This window comes from Mesocricetus auratus, unplaced genomic scaffold, assembly GCF_017639785.1.
Source record: "Mesocricetus auratus isolate SY011 unplaced genomic scaffold, BCM_Maur_2.0 Super-Scaffold_100015, whole genome shotgun sequence".
NCBI lineage: Eukaryota > Metazoa > Chordata > Mammalia > Rodentia > Cricetidae > Mesocricetus > Mesocricetus auratus.
In genome coordinates, this window is record NW_024429198.1 from 52,267,640 (window position 1) to 52,290,299 (window position 22,660).

At 39.6% G+C, this 22,660-nt stretch overlaps 1 protein-coding gene across 1 annotated transcript in view; it reads right to left on the reverse strand.

Moving 5' to 3' along the window:
- Positions 1–22,660, reverse strand: part of Ccdc178 (coiled-coil domain containing 178) — a 388,724-nt gene that overhangs the window by 340,745 nt on the left and 25,319 nt on the right. The window contains exons 2-3 of the mRNA XM_040757896.1: positions 16,950–17,033; positions 6,234–6,315 (exon numbers count right to left, since the gene is read on the reverse strand). The gene's annotated coding sequence lies outside the window, so the exon portion shown is untranslated. The remainder of the gene's footprint in view (positions 1–6,233; positions 6,316–16,949; positions 17,034–22,660) is intronic.

Sequence of the window (22,660 nt, forward strand, 5' to 3'; positions counted from 1 at the left end):
ATTGATAGAAAGGTATGCTTTCATATATATATATATATATATATATATATATATATATTCTGGTACAGAAATAAATACTTTACATTGGTATGGGTTTTGGTTTATTGATAATAAGTTGTTGATTTTGTTATACTACATGTATATTTCTACTCTGAGCTGTTTATGCAGCTCATTTAAAAATAAAAAATAATAGTCATCTATAATAGTCAAATTTAGTTAGATTTTCTAGATATACAGAGATATATTTCAGATGGATAGATCATCTTCAAATACTTCAAAGACATACAGAACATGGCATTTAGAATGTTTCAAGAACTTAGACTTTTCTCAACAGTGAGACACATCTGCTCCTAGCAACACCAATTACTTCAAGAGTATGATAGGCATCGAGGAAGCTCTTTGTGTAGTTTGCTTTCAAAGTGGCAAGGCTAGCCATTTGGGCAAGAAACTACTCTTTTTTTTCTCTGTATAGTTTTTTTTCCATTTTTTATTTTAATTTTAAATAGCTTGTTTTACATGTCAATCCCAGTTCTCTCTCCCTCCCCTCCTCCCGCACTCCCCTTCCCCTCCACCCTCCTACCCTATTGCCAAATCCTTCCACATAGGGGATATTTAGAGTCTGTCACTTCACTCTGGGTAGGGTCCAGGCACTCCCCTAAGAGTCCAGGCTGAGAGAGCATCCCTCTTTGTGCTATAGGCACACGCTGACTGTTTGTATTCCAGGGATAGACACTGATCCACAACTCAGGGCCCCATAGGTTGCCCATGCCTTCTCGCTGACACTCACATTTGGGGGGTCCAGATCAGTCCCATGCTGGCCTCCCCACTGTCGGTCTGGGGTCCAAGAGCTCTCCCCTGTTCAGATCAGCTGTCTCTGCTGGTTTTGCCAGCCCAGTCTTTGCCAATTTGCTCATCACTCCTCTCTCTCTGTAACTGGGTTCCTTGGGTTCAGTTCAGTGATTGTGTGTTTGCCTCTGCTTCCATCAGTCACAGGATGAAGGCTCCCGGATGGTTATAGACATCAAGTTCATTATCAGGAATGGGCATTCGAGGTGGTCTCTCCACTATTGCTTAGCTTGCCAATTGGTATTATCCCTTTAGGTCACTCGAGGTCACTCTGGTGCCTGATCTGTCTTCTATCCTATGATTCCCTCTTCCCCCTATTCTACCCCCACCCACTCAACTTCCTGATCCCCTACCCAAGAGAAGAGGATTGAGACAAGATCCTCTGAATGGATGGGGAACACGGCGAGGGGTGGGGGGAGTGGGAGCTGGGAAGAAGAGAGGGGGTGAAGAGGAAGAGAGAAGAAACTACTCTTGCCTGGACTGCTTGACTGCACGCAGTATAAACTGGACATACAGGACCCACAGGAAAGTGACTCCTGAATTTTCCAAAACAAGATGAGAAAATCCTCTAGGATTCCTACTTCACGAAAGTGTCTTCTAGACATTCTACAGGACACAGAAGAAAGTGACAAACAAACTGCCAATATAGACAGGACAATATCAAATTTCCTGCTTCACTGAGAAGTCTGCCAGACATTCTAGACCTATAAGTTGAAGATGGATACCCCAACATTACAAAAGAACTTTGGGTGACTGTCCAGGCAGCTAGATGTAGCTCATAAAGTACTTCCTGTTTACTTAGGTAATATTATATCCTTCGGGGATCGTTGATGGTGTTGAAGACTGGATAGTTATATTTACAGTTTTCCTTAATAATGATAAAAGAAAAATTAGATATGAAAATATAAATTCACAAAGATAAGATTGATGATAGAATATTTTCTTTAATTTTGCTGAATATAAATAGACCAAATATTGTAACAGCAATTCATGCTTGATAACTGTTTTGTTATGTAAGTTTTTCTATGTTAAAGTTAAAACTGTCCTTTTTAATTAGCCAGAAAGGGGAAGATGATGTGGGTTTCCCCTCTATATGATGTGAACATGTTGTACTACCATTGGTTAATAAAGAAGCTGATTGGGCCAATAGCCAGGCAAAATATAGCCAGGTGGGAAATCCATGTAGAAATACAGGGGGGAAGAAGGTGGAGTCAGAGGAGACTCCTGCAGCCACTGTAGAAGCAAGATGTGAGGTAAAAAGGTGTGAGCTTCGTGGTAAATATGAACTAATAGGAATGGGTCAATTTAAAAGTAAAAGCCAGTAAATAGTAGGCCTGAGATAATAAGCCAAACAGTTTGTAGCTAATATTCAGTCTCTGAGTGGTTATTCAGGAACTGGTGGATGGGAGAGAAACATCTGGTTACAATATTCTTTTGTAAAAACAGTCTCCTTAAGTTACTCATCACTGAATGTTACTTGGCCTTTTTCCTTTGCTGCTCTTAATATTCTTTACTTAGTATGTTCAGAGTTTTTACTATTATGTAGGGAGGGGACTTCCTTTGTGGTCCAGTCTATTTGGTGTTCTTTAGGCTTCTTGTACCTCAACTGGCATGTCTTTCTTTAGGTTGGGAAAGTTTTCTTCTATGATTTTGTTGAATATGCTTTCTGTACCTTTGAGCTGGGTTTCTTCACCTTCTTCTACACATATTATTTTTAGGTTTGGCCTTTTCACAGTATCCCATATTTCCTGGATATTTTGTGTTATGGATTTGTTGGACTTAAGATTTTCTTTTGGCAATGAATCTATTTCCCCTAGTGAATCTTTAATGCCTGAGATTCTCTCTTCTAACTCCTATATTCCCCCATGATTTTGGATTGGTAGGATTAACATAGTAAAATGGAAATCTTGGCAAAAGCAATCTACAAATTCAATGCCATACCCATCCAATAACAGCACTATTTTTCACAGACCTTGAAGGAGCAGTACTCAGCTTTATATGGAAAAACAAAAAAACCCAGAACAGCCGAAACAACCCTGTACAATACAGGAACTTCTGGAGGCATCACCATCCCTGACTTCAAGCTATATTATAGAGCTATAGTCCTGAAAACATCTTGGTATTGGCACATAAATAGACAGGTAGACCAATAGAATCGAATTCAAAACCCTGATACTAACCCACACACCTACCAACATTAGATTTTTTACAAAGAAGCTAAAATTATACTTTGGAAAAAGGCAGCATCTTCAACAAATGGTGATGGCATAAGTGGATGCTGGCATGTTGAATACTGCAGATAGATCCATGTCTTCACCATGCACAAAACTTAAGTCCAAATGGATCAAAGACATCACCATAATTTCAGCCACACTGAACCTCTTAGAAGAAAAATTGAGAGGCACTCTTGATCGAATTGGTACAGGAGACTGCTTCTTGAACATAACACCAGTAGCACAGACACTGAAATCAACAATTAATAAATGTGACCTCCTGAAACTGAGAAGCTTCTGCAAGACAAAGGACATAGTCAACAAGACAAAAAGGCAACCCAAAGAATGGCTAAAATAAAAAACCCCAGTGAGAAATTTACGCTGGAGAGGATGTGGAGAGAGGGCAACACTCCTCCAATGCTGGTGGTAGTGCCAACTCATACAGCCACTTTGGAAATCAGTATGGAGTGGATAGAGAAAATGTGGTACATTTACATAATGGAGTACTATTCAGTGGAAAAAAAACACAATGGAATCTTGAAATTTGCAGGCAAGTGGATGGCACTAGAAGAAACCATCCTGAGTGAGGTAACTCAGTCACAAAAAGACAAACATGGTATGTACTCACTCATATATGGATTTTAGGCCTTAAAACAGGGGAGTGCCAAACTACAGTCCCCAGCCAGAAAGTCTGAGAAACAGGGAGGACCCTAAGAGAGATATGCATGGTAACCCAGAGAAGGGGAATAGGACAGAATCTTTTGAGGGGATTGGGAGCATGGCTGGAGGGGTGAGGAAGCTTGGAGGAAGAGAGCAGGTGAAGAGGAGGGGAGAGGAGGACATGTAACCAGGAAAGTTGAGTAGGAGGAAGAATAGAGGAGAGAAAGATGAGAGATACCTTAATAGAAGGAGCCATTATAGGTCTGAAGAGAGATCTGGTACTAGTGAGGCCTACAAGGACGACACCAACCGGCAATCTAACAAATAGTGGAGAGGCTACCTTAAATGCCCTTCTCTATAACGTGATTGAGGACATACTTGTGTGCCATTCTAGAGCCTTTATCCAGTGTCTGAAGGAAGCAGAGGCAGACACCCACAGCTAAACACTGAACTAAACTCCTGGAACCCAGTTGCAGAGAGGGAGGAGAGATTAGTGAGGGGGTTATGACTTGGCAGGTGAAACCCACAGAACCAGCTGACCTGAACAAGGGGGAGCCCATGGACCCCAGGCTGATATAGCTGAGGGATTAGCATGGGACTGATCCAGACCCCTGAATGTGGGTGTCAGTGAGGAGACCTCAACATCTTTTGGGGTCTCAGACAATAACTCAGCATTTAGCCCTGTCATCCAGATGGACTTTGGGAGTCCATTCCATGTTGAGGGATGCTGTCTCCACCTGGACAGATGGGGGAAGGCCTAGGCCCTAACCCCAGATCATATGATAGACTTTCAAGATTCCCCAAGAAGGGCTTCACCCTTCTTGTAGAGTTGAGTGGGGATTGGGGGAGGGATTGGGGGAGGGTTGAAGAGGGGAGGGCGAGGGAGCTAGGATTGACATGTGAAGCAAACTTGTTTCTAATTTAAATTAAATTAAAAATGGAAGTTCCTCATCATTATGATATGAGACAAAAAGTAGTAAAGCTTTCATAAATGACTTTTATAGAAGTACTCTAAACACAAATATTCAGGTTCTTTTTAATTATTTGGATTTCCAATATATCAACATTTAGTATATTTTTCTATTGATTGTTACTTTGTATGCTAAGAAAGCTTTTCAAATCCAAAATAAAAATTAAAATCATCTAACAAGGGGTAGAGGGATGGCTCAGTCAATCAACTTTGTTTTGTTCAACAATGAGGACCTGAGTTTGGATCCCTAGCACCCCAAAATGGGTGTGATGCTACACATCTAGGGCCCTACTCATGGGGAAGAAGACAGGAGAATCTTTGAAGCTCAGAGATTAACCAGGCAAGACAAATCCATAGACTCCAGTGTCAGTGAGAGACCCTGGAGAGGAGGCTGGAGAGAGAGCTCAGTCCACAAAATGACTGCTCCACAGGGATCCAAGTTCGGGTTTGAGGAACAGAAGTAAAGACTGGGTGTAGTGGTGGTACAACCTGTGAGCCCCGACTTGCAGGTTCACACACTGTCAGGTCCCTGAAGTTCAGCAGCCAGCAAGCCTTTGCCTGAGAGAGCTTCACATTCACTGAAATACTTTACCTCAAACGGAACTGGCCAGCCAGGATTTCAGTAGCAGTCAAGTAGTTTCAGGTCTGTCTCAAACAGTTAAAGTAAAGAATGACTGACTGTGTTTCTACCCTCACATGATTGTATGCACCACACACATAGTAGCATCTACATATACAATAGCACTACACACTACCCACAAACTTGCCTTCACACATACAAAGAAATAAGTGTTTCAAGTAAATTAGAAAAGTGGGAAAAGCAATTGAGAAAGATATCAGAAGTTGACTTCTGCCCCCCACACACACAATAATATAGCAATAGAGAAACATTATATATTATTGGGAAAATAAGCTTCTTACTAATTTTCTAAGTTCTTAAATTGTCAGTTAAGAGAAACAGTTTTCATTTGCTACAAAACAATACAAAGATATAAATAATATAAATAATAGCACCAAGTAAGAAATCTATGCTTAGTAAAACAGCAGACAGAGTGCAAGTTTGCCATCTGGAGAATAAGAAAATCAAAAGTAATAAGAAACATTGGGGATTTATTACAAAGACATTACGCCAAAAGCATCTTAGAGTCATTTTCTACAAATGCTCAAATTAGTAGGTAAATAAATAAATTGTACATTACATATTTGGATGCCACTGATATAATTTTATACAACATCTTATGGCATAATATCTGCTACTAATTTAAATTATTTTAGCTATAAATGTTATCATGCTGATACAGTTTGCTGTCATGCCACGAGGAGCCAGTAACAATGACTGAAATGATTTGGCAGAATTGTCTAGGCCCAGAAGGGGAAGATATTGGTTCATGTCTGGCATTGTATTATAGAACTCAAAGAAATTAATGAATCTGAAAGCACTTGACATACCAAGCAGATACAAACAAAACAGAAGATAGAAAGAGGAAGAGATAATGAAAACTGCGTAGGTCAAAGAGTCCAGCACACATTTGTCATCACTCTACCTGGGAGAAACACAGCGTGAGCAGCAACAGTTCTCATCACTGTCTCATTGGACATCTCCACCCTTGCTTGCTATGTTAGAGTCTAGATGGAACAGAAGAAACAGGGTTAAAAGAAAACAGTTTCAAATGTTTTATTATCACTCATTGGACCTTTTCAAAAAGCCCACTTACATTTGATAATTCAGAAGGCAAAGTTCCAAATCATCAGCATTTTCTGCTGCATCTTGAAATGTAGAATTTTTATCTGTCATTCCTCTTTGAATTCTCATAGTACTGGACAAATATGAAATGCTTAGAAATATTTCTCAGAAAGCATCATTGAGCTATGTAAGCTAACATCTCTAAAGTTTCAGGTTGAAGTTGATGATCACAGAGCTTTTTTGCTGAAGTTTTTCACTTATTGAATTAATTGTATTCTATACAATAGCTAATTAAATTTAAAACTACTCACTTAGGACACTATTTCAAAAATCCATGTTAAGCAATACCACAGGCTCTGGGCATATCATATTTTAAATGTACTCTGTGATTACAGTATCTACTTAATGCAGCTATATCTTCAATAAAATAATTTGATAATATTGTTCCAGAAGATTCAAGCATTGTATTGCTATTGCTATATCTATTTTCTAAACTTATGTTCAAAAATACGTCTCACTACATATAATATGATCAACATTTAAAATATTAAAAAACATAAGATCTCTGTAAGCAATCTCTCACAGGAAAAATTTAATGAGAAACCAGTTATAACATAGACACAATTAAGTGATGGAGAGAGTTTCTGAAGTTAGCAAGATAGGCATAAATTTAGGAAGCAGATGCTGGAGACAGAGCAAACTGTGGTGGGTAGGTAGCAGGGGGAGGAGTTATAGAGTAGCTGGTGGGTCTGACAATGTAGACAGAAGAGATGACATTGGCCCGATCCTTAGCTAGGTCTGTGTGAGGGGAAACTGGCATGTGGAGAAGAGATGAGCTCTGGGAATACATAATTGAATGCTTGCTTAATGATGAGATGAGGTGCAGGTTTCCAGCCTTATATGAAACTGGTAAAGTGGGAACAGAGTCAGAAATTGTAGATTTCCTAGTTGAATGAAAACCAACAAGGAATTTTGAAAGTGGATATATAAAGAAAATTAGTTCTGACTAAGAGAAATTATCAGAAAAAAACCAAACAAATTGGGTCAGACAAAACATCAGAAAGGAATTTCAAGGTGGAGTCTAAAGCATGAAGAGCTCCAAAAAGTTGACATAAGATAAAGACTAAGCATGCATGTGGTGTCCATTGCACCTGGAGGTAGATCACAGAGAGCATTTACACGTGTCTTTGTCTAAGATACGTATAATTTACATAGCAAGAGGTCCGTAGCTTAATGAACAAGACAGAAAGCAACTGTAGGGAATTCTTTCCAGAACTTAAGGAGACATGAGATGGAAAGGGCAAGACAGCAACAATAAGAAGTGAATGCAAGAGAGGATTTTTATATGTCTTCTGGTTCTGATGTGGAAAGATGAACATTTAGTTAAAAAACTGCTGTGACTATATGTTTTGCACAGAATGGAGCCATTCTATCCAACTCAGACTAACTGCAGAGATACTGACCTGTGGCCAAACCCATGGAAATTATCAGCTGAAGAGAAGTAGTGTTTGTAACCATGCAGCCCTGTGCTGTTTTAGAAAAAAATGTCTACCAGTAGTCAGTATCATTTGCTCATATATTGGTTTATAATTTTTCTCTTTTCAGTGTAGTCTCAGGAGGAGATATATTTCAAATAAAGGTTGCAGAAGTAGAGTATGTATTTATGAAGTGGAGTCTGGGGAGGAGATATATTTCAAATAAAAGTATGTGTCTATGAAGTTTCACCTATCATAACAGCTCCACAAAAAGATGTTTGAGGCTTGTGCTATAACAGTGCTTCCAACATCTCACAGTGGTAGTTAAAGGCAGGCAGTGACTATGAGCATCTGTGTTCTTCAGAGACAGAGGAACAAAGAAAATTGGTTTCTGACATGCCTTGTGTGCCTTTTTGCACACACATACATGCATAAACACACACATGCACGCACACATGCACACACGCATACACACACACACACACAAATATTCCTTCTGCTGTTTCTAGGCTGTGGCATATTCTCTGCCTGTACAAACTGAGACACTTAAGAAAATGATTCACGTACAGTTTACCCTGACTGATGCAACTACACAGCAAAGATGCTCAGCTCTTTCCATCTCTTAACGAATTTGTCACAAGCATAAATAGAGGCACAACTATCAGAATCAAGGACAGAATTTTTCAAGAAGGGATTACTAAAGTTTTATTTGACACAAAGGATGGAAAAATACTTGTGTGTGTTGTCTAAGAATCATCTCACTAACCACCAACACTGTGTTCTGATGGCAGAACTCCATGAACTCTATACACTTTGGGCTGTATCCTTTCCTGTCCCCATCCATTTGTCACCTGTATACTATTGCTTTCTAATTCCTAAATTTCAATAATTTAGTTGCCAGACCTCTCATCCATTTTCCTGGTTTGTAGTTATATAAAACCAACATTTTAAAAAATCCAACAGTTTTCAAGCCTGTTAAGAGAAGCTTTTTCTTTGAGAGGAGCCTTCCCACCAGCCTGGTTCCAGAGCCGCATTAGTCCCAAATAAACACACAGGAAGCTATATTCATTATGAAGCTGTTGGCCTTGTTTGTCTCTTACTGGCTAGCTCTGCTTTAAGTAATTACCCCATAATTGTTAATCTAAGTATGTCTCTTACCGGAGAATAGTTCCAGGCTTCCTACCCCCAATGGCGTTACATGTTGACTCTCTTGTGTTTCCCCTTCCCAGAATCCTCCTCAACTCCTAGTCCCTCCTATCTAGGTTTTCTATTGGCCAGACAGTACTTTATTGACAAATGCACAGGCAAATAACAGGACTTCCCCAACACAAGCCTAGGAAAAAAGGCCAGATCTCTTCAGTTCATGTGGAAAGATTTCTTTTAGTTACCTAAAGTTATACAAAAAGTCTCTGAGCATACAGAGAAGAGAGTAAAATATAAGTGCTGGTAGATATAATACAAAACAGGCTGATATTGTGAAGGAAATACTGGATTAGGCAGCTTAATGATGTATCAAAGATTGTAGCTTGTAAATCTGTTACATATGGGATTAAATTCCCAGCTGGACCCATCACTAGCAATTAGACTTTGGAAAAGATAGCTAAAGTATTTGGAGTGCTGGTTTTTTACTCTTGAAATTGAAACGATGAAGTGATAATGCCTTGTAATCCTACTACAAGGTTCGAAATAGCATACACAGGGTTGGCAAGATGGTTTCAGTGGGAAAAGATAATTGTTGCCAACCTGATGACTTGATTTCCATCCCAAGGATGAGCATGATAAAATGAGAGAACAAACTGCTTCAAATTTTCTTCTGACCTCCACAGGCACATCATGGCATATACACTACACACACATAAAACACTACATGAATATAATAAAAAGTAGATAACATATATAGACTAATCAATACCTAGCACAGCATAAGCACTTAATAATCATTAATTATTTAAATTATGTGGGCTAGGTTTTTATCAACAAGTTTTGCATTTGAGAAAGCACTGATTAACTTCTTCAGATCTCAGGTTTCTGTCATATGGGTGAGTTTTTATGAAGAGTAAAAGACCAAATATGCAGACCATACATGAAAATAGAACTTCAATCTGGAAGTCCCATATCCATCAATCTGCAAAGTCATACATAAACTTCATTTATCAGCTCAGAACAAGCATTAACTGTGTCAATGACTGTCACCTTCTTAGCTGCCACTGTTCCCAATTCCAACTCAGAAGCCAACAGAGAAAACCAAATATATTCCCCATAAATCCATAATGGGGGAAGTTCCATGCCTACTTAATACCCTTCTCCAGAGCTTGGGCCTTCCCATTATGCTGCCAGAAAACTGTTCATCCTCCATATGTGCCTGTGGGCCTCTGCCCAATGTAAGCAGCAGAGGCTGAGTCCCATATTTAGAAAACGCTAAGCAAATCCTGTGCTTATTCTCATTGATTTGAACTTCATTTATCTCCACAGCATTGTAACTGAGACTGAGAGCTCAGGGATACATATATGAAAGGAATTTCAGTGCATTTACCAATTATTATGTAACAGCAGACACAATGCCATAACTAGACATCTTATACCACCAATTAAAACCCACAGTACTAAGAATGGGTTCATCTTGTTGAGTCATTGGCCAAAGCAGTCCCATAAGAGAACCACCAGAGACATGAGGTCTGCTCACAGCGGATCTGGATCCCAGCCCATCCGGATTCAGCCCACCCAGAGACTTCCAGCTTCCAAGGCCCAGTCCAGCCTACCCAGGATTTGCCAAGGTCCAGATACTAGGATGGCCTCCATCACGCAAGAGGAAATCTAAAACGGTATTGGACCTGCTCCCACCCACTGGAAAGAAACCGTGGTCACGTACCCACGGAGGGAGGAAAAAACTCCTTCTGCACCCACAGGAAGAAATGATGGGAAGGAGACAATATAAAAATACACCCACCAACAGAAAAAACAATATGACGGCTCCAGAAACTAGAGAATCTACACCTGCAAGACATGAACAGTCCATTGCTAGAAGAAGATGAGAAAGACCTTAGAAACTTCATGAAAATGATAGAGGTTCTCAAACAAGATATGAGAAAATCCCTTAAAGACATGGAAGAAAAGACAAACCAAGAAATATAAGAAATGAAGGAGAAAACAATCCAAAAAATGCAAGAATTGCAAGAAATGGAGGAAAAAATCCAAAAAATGCAAGAAATTGAAGAAAAGACAAACCAAAAAAAAATCAACAAATGCAAGAATGAGAGAAAAAGATAAAGAAAAATTACAAGAAACAATTCCAACAGTGCAAGGGTTGAAAACTGAAATAAAGCCAATAATGAACACAGTCTGAAGGAATGCTGGATATAGAAAAGCTGGGCAAACGGTCAGGTACTACAGATACAAGCATAACCAACATAATACAAGGACATAACCAGCATAATACAGAATCTCAGGTGTTGAAGATACAGTAGGAAAAATGGATTCATCAACCAAAGAAAATCTTAAGAAAATTTAAAGGAAATGGACGACTTCCTGGATAGCTATCACTTGCCAAAATTAAATCAAGAATAGATAAGCAATTTAAATAGACCTATAACCCCTATGGAAATAGAAACAGTCATCAAAAGTCTCCCAACCAAAAAAAGTCCAGGTCCAGAATTCTACCAGAAATTCAAAGAACAGCTTATACCAATTCTTCTCAAAGTATTCCACACAATAGAAGCAGAAGGGTCTTTGCCAAACTCTTTGTATGAGGCTTCAATAACCTTGATCCCCAAGCCACACAAAGATACAGCTAAGAAAGAGAACTTCAGACCAATATCCCTCATGAACATTGATGCAAAAATACTCAATAAAATACTGGCAAATCGGGTCCAAGAACACTTCAAAACAATCATTCACCACAATCAAGTAGGTTTCATCCCAGGGATGCAGGGATGGTTCAACATACGAAAATCCATCAACGTAATCCACCATATAAACAAACTGAAAAACAAAAATCACATGATCATCTCACTAGATGCTGAAAAAGCCTTTGACAAAATCCAACACCCCTTCATGATAAAGGTCTTGGAGAGATCTGGGATAACAGGGACATACTTAAACATAATAAAAGCTATATACAGTAAACCAACAGCCAACATCTAACTAAATGGACAGAAAGTCCAACAAATTCCTAACACAAAATATCCAGGAAATATGGGACACTGTGAAAAGGCCAAATCTAAGAATAATGGGTATAGAAGAAGGTGAAGAAACCCACCTCAAAGGTGCAGAAAACATATTCAACAAAATCATAGAAGAAATTTTTCCCAACCTAAAGAAAGACAATGAAAGTACAAGAAGCCTACAGATCACCAAATAGAGTGGACCCCAAAAGGAAGTCCCCTCGCTACATAATAGTAAAAACTCTGAACATACAGAATAAAGAAAGAATATTAAGAGCAGCAAAGGAAAAAGGCCAAGAAACATACAAATGCAAACCTACCAGAATCACACCTGACTACTCAGTGGAAACTGTGATAGCCAGAAGGTCCTGGATAGATATTCTACCAAAACTAAGAGACCACGGATGCCAGCCAAGACTGCTATACCCAGCAAAGCTTTCAATAACTACAGATGGAGAAAACAAGATATTCCATGACAAAACCTGATTTAAACAATACATATCCACTAACCTAGCCTTGCAGAATGTTCTAGAAGGAAAACTCCAACCCAAGGGAGTTAACTACAACCAGAAAAACATAGGAAATAGATAACCCCACCTTACCAATAGACAAAAGAAAAGAGGTGAAAGTCCACATGTAATTCCACCACCATTAACTCTTCCAAAACAAAAAAGAATGAGCAATCAATGGTCATTAATATCCGTCAATATTAATGGTCTTAAAAATTTCCCATTAAAAGACACAGGCTCACAGAATAGATTCGAAGACAGAACCCATACTTCTGCTGCATACAGGAAACACACCTCAGCTTCAAAGACAGACATTACCTCAGAGTTAATGGTTGGGAAAAGATTTTCCAATCAAATAGATCCAAGAAACAAGCAGGGGCAGCAATCCTGATATCTAACAAATTAGATTTTAAAATAAAATCAATCAAAATAGATGAAGGAAGGTACTTCATACACATTAAAGTTGAAATCCACCAAGATGAAGTTTCAACTTTGATCATCTATGCCCCAAATACAAAGGCACCCACATTTGTAAAAGAAACATTACTAAAACTCAAATCACATACAAAACCCCACACACTTATAGTGGGAGACTTCAACACCCCAATCTCACCTCTAGACAGGACTACCAGAAAGAAACTTAACAAAGAAGCAAAGGAACTAATAGAAGGTATGACTCAATTGGGATTAACATACATCTATAGAACATTCCACCTAAATAAAAATGTATATACCTTCTTTTTTGCACCACATGCAACCTTCTCAAAATTGACCAGCAGAAAAAAAAACAATGGAATCTTGAAATTTGCAGGCAAATGGATGGCACTAGAAGAAGCTGTACTGAGTGAGGAAACCTAGTCACAAAAAGAGACATGGTATGTACTCACTCATTTATGAATTTTAGACATGAATCAGGGGAGTGCCACCATATAATCCCATTTCCAGAGAGTCTGGGAAACAGAACCTTCATCCAGTGACTGATGAAAGCAGAGGCAGATACCCACAGACAGACATTGAACTGAACTCCTGGATTCCAGTGTCAGAAAGAGAGAACTCATGGGCAAACGAGTTAAGACTGGGATGGTTTAACCCACAGAAACAGTTGACCTGAACAAGGGGGAGCACTGGGACCACAGATTCATGGCTGTGTGGAAAGCATTGGACTAACCCAGATCCCCTGAATGTGGTTGTCAGTGAGGAGGCCTAAGTAATCTTTGGGGCCTTGGGTAGACTTTGAGTGCCCATCCCACAATGAAGGATGCTCTCTCAGTCTGGACTCATGAAGGAGGGCCTAGTCCCTACCCTGGATGAAATGACAGTCACTGGAGATCCACCATGGAGAGCCTCACCCTCCCTGGGGATCCAAGTGGTGATTTGGTGGGGGACTGGGGGAGGGGAGGGAAGGAGGGGAGGGAGAGGGATCTGGGATTGATATGTGAAAAAAGCCTGTTTCTAACTTAAATAAAATAAAATAAAGAATGACAGCTACTGAAGATCCACATTGGAGGGCCTCACCCTCCTTGGTGATTGGAGTGGAGATTGGGTGGGGGACTTGGGGACTGGGTGGAGAGGGTGGTGGAGGAGGGGAGGGAAAGGGAGCTGGGATTTACATGTGAAACAAGATTGTTTCTAACCTAAATAAAAAAAGAAATGAAAAAATATGGCTATTATGAACAAACCATGAAAAAAAAAAACGAAGTCCCATAGTCTACCACCAAAACATCACAAGAAAGTATGCAGAAGAGGAAACGGAAAGATTATAAGAGCTAGAGGTGGTGGATGACAGCATCTTCAAAAAAAAAAAAAAGAGGACTAATGCACATATCAGTGCACACAGGTTGTGACAGCTCATACATCTAAACAAATTCAAGCTAGACAAAAATCTCAGCCTTGAGAAGAGGTAGAGGGCACAAAGCCCCACAACTAACTAAGAAGCTATTTGCAATTTGATGTCTGCTTGGAGAGAAAAAGATATCTGAAGGATTGTCACTGAGTGTACCAACCACATTCCAGGGAAACACCATGCTCAGGAGTAGTTGGTCCACACAAATTGACTCCATGGTATTTTGTATATGCTTTTTTGTTTTGTTTCCTTCAGTATTCTTTGTCCTTTTTGTTTTTGTTTTTTGTCTATTTTTTTTCTGAGAGAAAGAATATAAAATTGGATGGGTAGAGAGGTAGGAACAAATTGGGGGAGGTGGGGGGGTTGAAAATAAAACAATCAAAATATATTGTATAAATAAAAGATCTTATTATTAATTTTAAGATGGTGAATTAGCTGTGTGTGGTGGCACACACCTGTAATTCTAGCACATTATATATTGAGGTTGGAAATTACAAAATTCAAACCAACAGGGATATATAGCAAGGCTTTGTTTATACTGAATGAATGCTATCCTATGTGTTTTCTTACTGTCATTGCTGTGCAGAAATTAGACTCTAACCAGGGCCATTGGGGCTAATGCACACAGAATCTGCTTATAGACATGCTGTTTAACTACTAGGCATATCCATATGATTATAACACTATCAAACCAACTTATTATATTTATGCCTGCTATAAGTACACAAAATTCAACTCCTTCACATATTCAGCTACTCAATCTGTCTTTCCTAAGTCATCATCCTTATTTCTCTTTTCCATTTTCTCTAAACTCCAGAGTCTATAGTTTTAGTAGTGAGTATTCTAAGTCAGTTTTTCCCCGTCTGACTAGGAAAAGAATAGGTAAAGAAGTACTGTTTTTATTTTATTTCATTTTAATTAAAAAGAGCTCTTGTAAAAATTGTCTTGTTGGGACCAGTAAGACTGCTCAGTAGATAAAGGTACTTTCTTCTAACCCTGATGACCTGAGTTTTACTACTGCAATATTCCCACAAGGTGTTCTCTCACTTTCACACACTCAACGTGGCTTATGCTCATGCCCACAAATACACACACTCATGTGCACACACACACACACGCACACACACACACAAACACTTTAAACTGTCATCCTACTCCATACTGAGTCCCACTTACACTCAACAGCCATGTACACAAAGACAATGGTCTAAAATGGGCGGATGTATTCCCTGGAACAAAGAGAACCATTTGGCAAATGTAGTATTCTGTTTAGGTAAGAAGCTGGGGATTGAGTCAATATCCCTTAGAAATCAAAGCTCTAGTCTGTTACAGGAAGCAAGTGTAAGGCTGCCCTCTACAGCCTATGGGGAACAGAACAAAGACTGTATGAAGATTGTGTGACAGAGAGCAGAAAAGCCAGCCAGCCTCTGAGGGGCACCCATTAATTCAGTTACATATCCATGACACATCTTTGAAAATTCTGAGAATTACCCTGACATGGTTCACAAATGAGTCCTAAAACTCGGTAATAAAATGAGGAGTATTGTGTATTCAAGATAAAATGGACTAGCCTTGAATAGACAGCTAAAAACCCTACATATTGCTTAATGTACTTTGAGACTTGCTCTTACATTTATGCGTGATCTTAAATCCTCTTTCCTCACTGGGTCCAAGAAACCACGAGGGATTAGCAATAGTGATGAGCATTAGCAAGATCATCTATTGGGTCAGGAGGCCAAAAGACACAACACAGACAGTGGAGCCTGCGGTTATCGGTAGGAAGGAACAGGAAGTGCCTGGCCAGTTCATTCTCCTGCTCAGTGGACGGATATCAAGAGAGCAACTGCCAGATGCTCTGATCAGGAGATGGCTGTGTACTGGATCTGATGGTAGCCTGTGGGACCTGGGTCAAGGAAGGCCTGGAAATCACTTTCCTCTGAAGATGGAGATGTGGGAGGGGCTGCTTTCATTTTTGATGATTTGGCATAAATAGGGAAATAAAAAAAACTCCTGACCTTTCTCAAAGAAACTATTCAATATGAAATTAAATGGGAATATTAAAAAAATATTAAATTAAAAAATAAAAGAACTACATTATCAAAAGAAAACGTTAGCAGCTCGAAAGAATGAAACATGAGTGGCCACCGGGCAGCCTTTCAAGTAAATGAGGGAAAATAACTTTAGAAGCCCTGGTCACATTCGGTTCTGGACACAGAAAATGCCAGTTCGTCAGCCAAGGAGGGGACACATCAGTCCCAAGTGGTCAAAGAATAGAAGAAGCAACAGTAGTACCCCAGGGCCATTGCTCCCACCCTAGTGGGCAGAGGGCACCAGATGGTGAATGGTGCAGGCCCTGCAGGCAGGTCTCGCAGGCCCCCTCCGGCCCCTGCAGGCCCTACTCACCCTCTTCTCTGCTTTGGTATCCGTTACTGGCTCGCGCCTCCCAGGCTCTTCTCCAGCACACTCTTCCCTACTCCACCAGGCCTCCCCACCTGGTTGGCCTGTTTGTCTTTCCTTACCTTCTTCTCTGCCCTGCCCAATCCTTCCTCTCCTTGTTCTTCCAGCATCCTTGTCATTGCCGTGTCTTACCCTGGTTCAGGAGCCGTCACTACACAAGGAGCCACTCCTGGTTCATGTCGACTTTAACCCGCTGGACCAAACGTTTCTCCTTCACTGCAAAGCAAATGGGGATGGATGAGGATAGGGCTCTTCCTACAGTAAGTTAGCAGAAGACAGACAGCCCGGCAATCTTTATTAAACATCCAGAAGGACGTTGGGGCCTTCGTCCTATCACCTCCGAGATTTGCCTGCATGTATACTGTTTTGTCATCAGCACCCAGAGAGTGGCTCTCAGCACTGCGTTTCTTGCCCGTTGGGACACTGTGACCAGAAGTCTGTATGACATGAGTGGCAGTTCAGCTTAGTTGTTAGTTTAAGGTGATTTTATACTGCTAGTATTGAGAAACCTCTGCTGTTAGAGAGGAAAGGAAGCTGGATTCATTAATTTATTCACTCATTCATTCACTCCACTTCCAATGTCAGGACTGAAGTAGGGAAAGGGATTGGTTCATTCTGTCAAGTCATTTGTATAAGGTTTGTTTCTAACAAATATTTTTGTGAAGTGCTGATTTTATTAAACAATAGGTGATATAAACGAAATTTACCTAAGTTCTGTATCTTGCCTATGAATATATGTTGTGACCTGAAATAGGCTTCAAGGGAAGGTACGTGGGTCTTAACACTGCTTACCAGCTGCCTGGCTGAATGAAGCTGAAGATGAGTCTATAAACAGTATCGTGAAAATGATAGGCCCTGCATGAAGATTCTTCGCCCAATTATTGTTCTCACAAGCCATCCAAACAGTAATACTTTCTGATGGCAAGAAGCATGATGAAGAACGAGCCAGGACCAGCAAACCTGCATGGCTCTCACCCTTCAATTAACGTGTGCAGAAACAGACTACAGCATGGAGCCCTAATTTTCCCAAGCTTCTTGCGTTAATTACTTAAATTGACTTGTTGGCATTATGCTATCAAATTTTGATACAATATTAAGTGTTAAATTGAGTGAGTCTGCATCTTACTAAAAGTATACTTATGAGGGTTCAAAGCACATAAGTGAATATATTAAAATATACAGATTTTTATGTAAAATTATGTCATCTACTAGAGCCTTCGTTGCCGCTAAATTCTTCCAATTAGTTAGGGGCTGGAGATATTTCCCAGTTGGTAGAGTGCCTGTTTGAATCTCAGCCCCACCTAACCAGGCCATAATGGCACCTGCTCCCAGTCCCAGCACTTAGGTGGTGGAGGGAAAGGGATCTGAGATTCAGCAGCCAGCCTTGGCTACATGACATTCTTTCTCAAAACAATAAATAATAGAATAAAATAATAAATAATAAACTGGGCATTGGTGACTCGCGCCTTTAATCCCAGCACTCAGAAAGCAGAGGCAGGTGGATCTCTGTGAGTTTGAGGCCAGCCTGGTCTACAGTGTAAGTGCCAGGATAGGCTCCAAAGCTACACAGAAAAACCCTGTCTCAAAACTCAAAAAACCAAAAATAGATAGATAGATAGATAGACAGACAGACAGTTAGATAGATAGTAAAACTGATTGACAGTTGCTGTACTCAGGGGAGCCCACAACAATCTTAATATGAAACTTATTGAGAAAGCAGTCAAGAAAGATGACCTTGGCCAGGCCCTTGGCTCCTGAAGTAGATCCTAACACCAAGGATGGATTTTCTTAACAGTCCTGAATCAGGTCCTCAGACCTTCACACAAGGAACATCCTCTTCAATGAAGACCAGGGACAGATACAAGGACCTGGTCAGGCCTTAACAGAAAACCCTCAGCCTGTTACCACTAGACTGTGTGCTAACTGAAAGCTCTGTCTTTCACTCATAGAAGAACTACAGGAAACACAGACTGAATTCTCTGTGTCTTCAGTTCTGAAGTTTCTCAAGTTATTTCAAATTTGTTTAATGAATTCATTTCTTTCTCCTTTTAATCTATCTTTTATTATGGAGCTCTCAATCATGACTATAAAGTGTGTACAGGAAATATATTTTATATTCCTACATACACAAGGTGATCTTCATATCACGTAGGAAAGCAGAATTTATAAATAATTAGAACAACAACAACAACAACAAAGAACAGATTATTTCATGGCAATAATGAAAGTTACTGGGGTGGTGGTGGTACACACCTTTTATCCCAGCACTTAGGATGCAGAGGCAGGTGGATCTTTGTGACTTCAAGACTAGCCTGGTCTACAGAGCTATTCCAGGACAGCTAGAGCTGTTACATAATGAAACCCTGTCTCAAGAAATAAAAAAAATAATATAATGAAAGTTAAAAAGTAGCACAATAAACTAATAGGACAAAGAGAGAACAAAAAGATATACTCTACACAAAACTACCTCCCAAGAAGGAGAGCAGAAAAGAAAAGAAACAAAAACAACACATATTTTCAAAGAACTAAAAATGCTAATTAACAAACTAATAATTAATGATGTACTTCAAGAAAAACAATCGTGCCTAAGGGTTTGGAAAGATGTGAGTTTGATCCACATAAAATTTGTCAGTAGGAAACATGTCCTGTCTACTTATGCTCTAGCTGATTAGATTTGCATGACTAGTACTTAAGACATCTTTGTATAAAGCCATGCTTGGTGGTACAAGCCTGGAGCACCCCTGAGGCTGAGACAGATCAGAAGGACATCCTTAGTCAAAGGTTGAATGAGGTCAAGAGCTAGGCTGGGGTCCACGATGCCATGTGTCAGAAATAAGCAAACAAGCACAATCATCCATTCTTTATTGCCCAACTGTGCTCAGACACCTCAGGATTATATCTAGTCAGAATCCCCTTCTTAAATTGGGTTCCTTCTTAAATTGACATCAGAGTTATTTGAGGTCACTTTTTAGGTTATCTTGACGCATCCTCCATCTCCCAGACACAATAGACACAAATGCACTGAAACATCTTCTTCATGACAATGGTGCTTTTAAGACAAACTTTAAAGACCAAGAGAAGATGGCCAGAACTATCTATTTTATATGTGTGATATGATATCAATATTCAAAAAATGGTACTATTTGGGGAAATATTTACTTACATAAACTAACTTATTAAAAGAAATCAATACATTTTAATCTTGAAAATAATTCATGTTGAATCACATCTATAAAGAATTTCCAGTAGAGAATTACCAATGTTCTATATTAACATATGATTTATAACATTTAAGATCAGAACATTTTGTCCCTTCATAAGCGATATATGATTTGGAAACGATTTTAGTTGTGTTTAGGTGCTAAAGCACACCACTTCAGCCCCTAAAGTACATGATTAATGTTATTGTTGTCACTTTCTGTAACTTTCACTCATCTATCCAGGAAAATGATACTCCCCTTCCATTCTAGCAAGCACACATGCTGCCTGTTCATCATAAGCTCTTGAGTCTGGGCCTGACCCATTTGTTTCGTACAACTTCTACCCAACACTTCATCAAAAAATAGCCTCAAATTTTGGATTATTTTAAGAATGACTGACTGAAGGAATATGATTTACATGTAATCAGTTCAGTTCCTTTAATAGAAAGTATTATGCTTTTTAATAGCACAGTTAATAGTGATTCTCTCCCTGAATTAAAGAAAACATACACCAGAGGACATTCTTGGACAGTATTACACCAAAGTGAATTTTTACTGTGCTCCATTTTCTTTCAAAGGTATCAAGTTGCACTATGTTAAAAGGACACAAAAAGGTATATGGCTTCTGGAAACAAAGTTTGCTAATAATAGAGTTTATTGTATCACTCAATTGTCCCAATTAAATTTCTATGTAAGAAAGTAACATGGGCAGGGTATATGGGGTTCTTTGTTATTGTTTTTCTGTTTGTCCCATTGTATTGTTCTGTCTCTGTCTCTGTCTCTCTCTGTCTCTGTCTCCTCTCTCTCTCTCTCTCTCTGTGTGTGTGCGTATGTGTGTGTGTGTGTGTGTGACTGTGAGTTTACAAGAAGGGGAGACTATTATGGGGAGAACAATCACGTCACGGTTGGGGAGGAAAGACAGAGCAGGGTAATGGTGGGATAATATGAGCCAAGTTCAGTATGGACATATATATGAGAGCTATAAGGAAGCCCACTATTTTGTGCACTAAGAAAAAGAATTGCTGATTATAGTCAGGAAGTTATCTGTACCAATGCCTTCAAGGCTATTTTACACTTTCTCTTCTATCAGGTTCAGGGTAACTAGATTCATATTGAGGGCTTTGATCCCTTTGGACTTGAGTTTTGTGCAGGGTGACATATATGGATCCATTTGCATTCTTCTATATGCTGACATTTAGTTGTGACAGCACCATTTGTTGAAGATGCTTTCCTTTTTCCATTGTATAATTTTTTATCTTTCTCAAAAATCAGGGATTTACACGCATGTGGGCTTATGTCTGGGTCTTGCATTCAATTCCCTTGATTCGTGTGTGTGTTTTTATGCCAATACCATGCTGTTTTCATTACTATAGCTTTATAATAGGACTTGAAAGTCAGGGATGGGGACACCTCCAGAAGTTCCTTTATTGGAACTAGAAAAAATTATCTCGAGTGAGGTAACGCAGACCCAGAAAGAGAAACATATTGTGTACTTACTCGGAAGTGGATATTAGGTGTAAAGTAAAGGGTAACCAGGCTATAATCCACATCCCTGGAGAGGCTAGGTAAAAAGGAGAGCCCGAAGAGAGATGCATGGTTTTCCATGGGAAAGTGAAGTAGAAGAGAAGTCCTGGGTAAACTGGGGGCAGGCAATGGGGATACAAGAATATAAGGGACTGGGTTAGGTGGGTTGTAAATGGGATGGGGGGATAATGAAAGAGACATTATGATGGTGGGCATTTCAGTTAAGGAGAAACCTGGTGCCAGTGAAACTCCCAGGACCCCACAAAGATGACACCAGCTAAGACTCCCAGCTATAGTGGACACGGTACTTAAACTGGCCATTCCCTGTAATCAGATTGGTGAATACCCTAATTGTCATCAGATAGAAGCAGATGCAGAGATCTACAGCCAAACAGTGGGCCGAGCTCTGGTAGTCCTATTGAAGAGAGGGAGGAGGGATTGTAAAATCCAGGAGGAAAAGGTTGGTCCTGCCTCAGATTGGTGTGGCATACTGTGTTGATACCCATGGGAGTCCTTCCTATTCATTTCTGAACAGGAGCAGGACTGGATGGGGCAGGAGTAGATGGGGGGTAGGAAGAAAGGAGTGGGAGGAGAGGAGGGAGGTGGACACTGTGGGTGGTATGTGCAATAAATGAAAAACAATCAGCTATAAAAGGAAAAATAATTAATTAGAAATAAATTTCCATGGGGTAGAAATCAGCATGTAGCCAATCAGTCAACAGTGTGTAAGAGCACTGACCAGGTCCTCATGTCCTGATTGTTCAAGAGTAAACTTCACATTTATGCCAGTGATTCCATTTTAATTTTCTGCAGCTATTTATATTATATTCTGTGATATCAACCCTAAATTTACTGTGAGAAGTGCCTTATAGACATATTCAATTAGAAAGTGAATTAATATAAAAATTCAATAAAAATATACCCTGTGAAATTGTTATAATTTAAAAAGCTATTATTATTTATTTTTGCAATATGGAATGAAGTTTTTCTCTAAAGTGGTCTTGATTTAATCAGATCTATAACATTGCCATAGCACGTTTAGATATTGTATTTTTTGTTTTGCAAGACAAGGTTTTGTAATGCTGCCAGACTGTGCTCAGATTTACTCAGGAGCCTAGG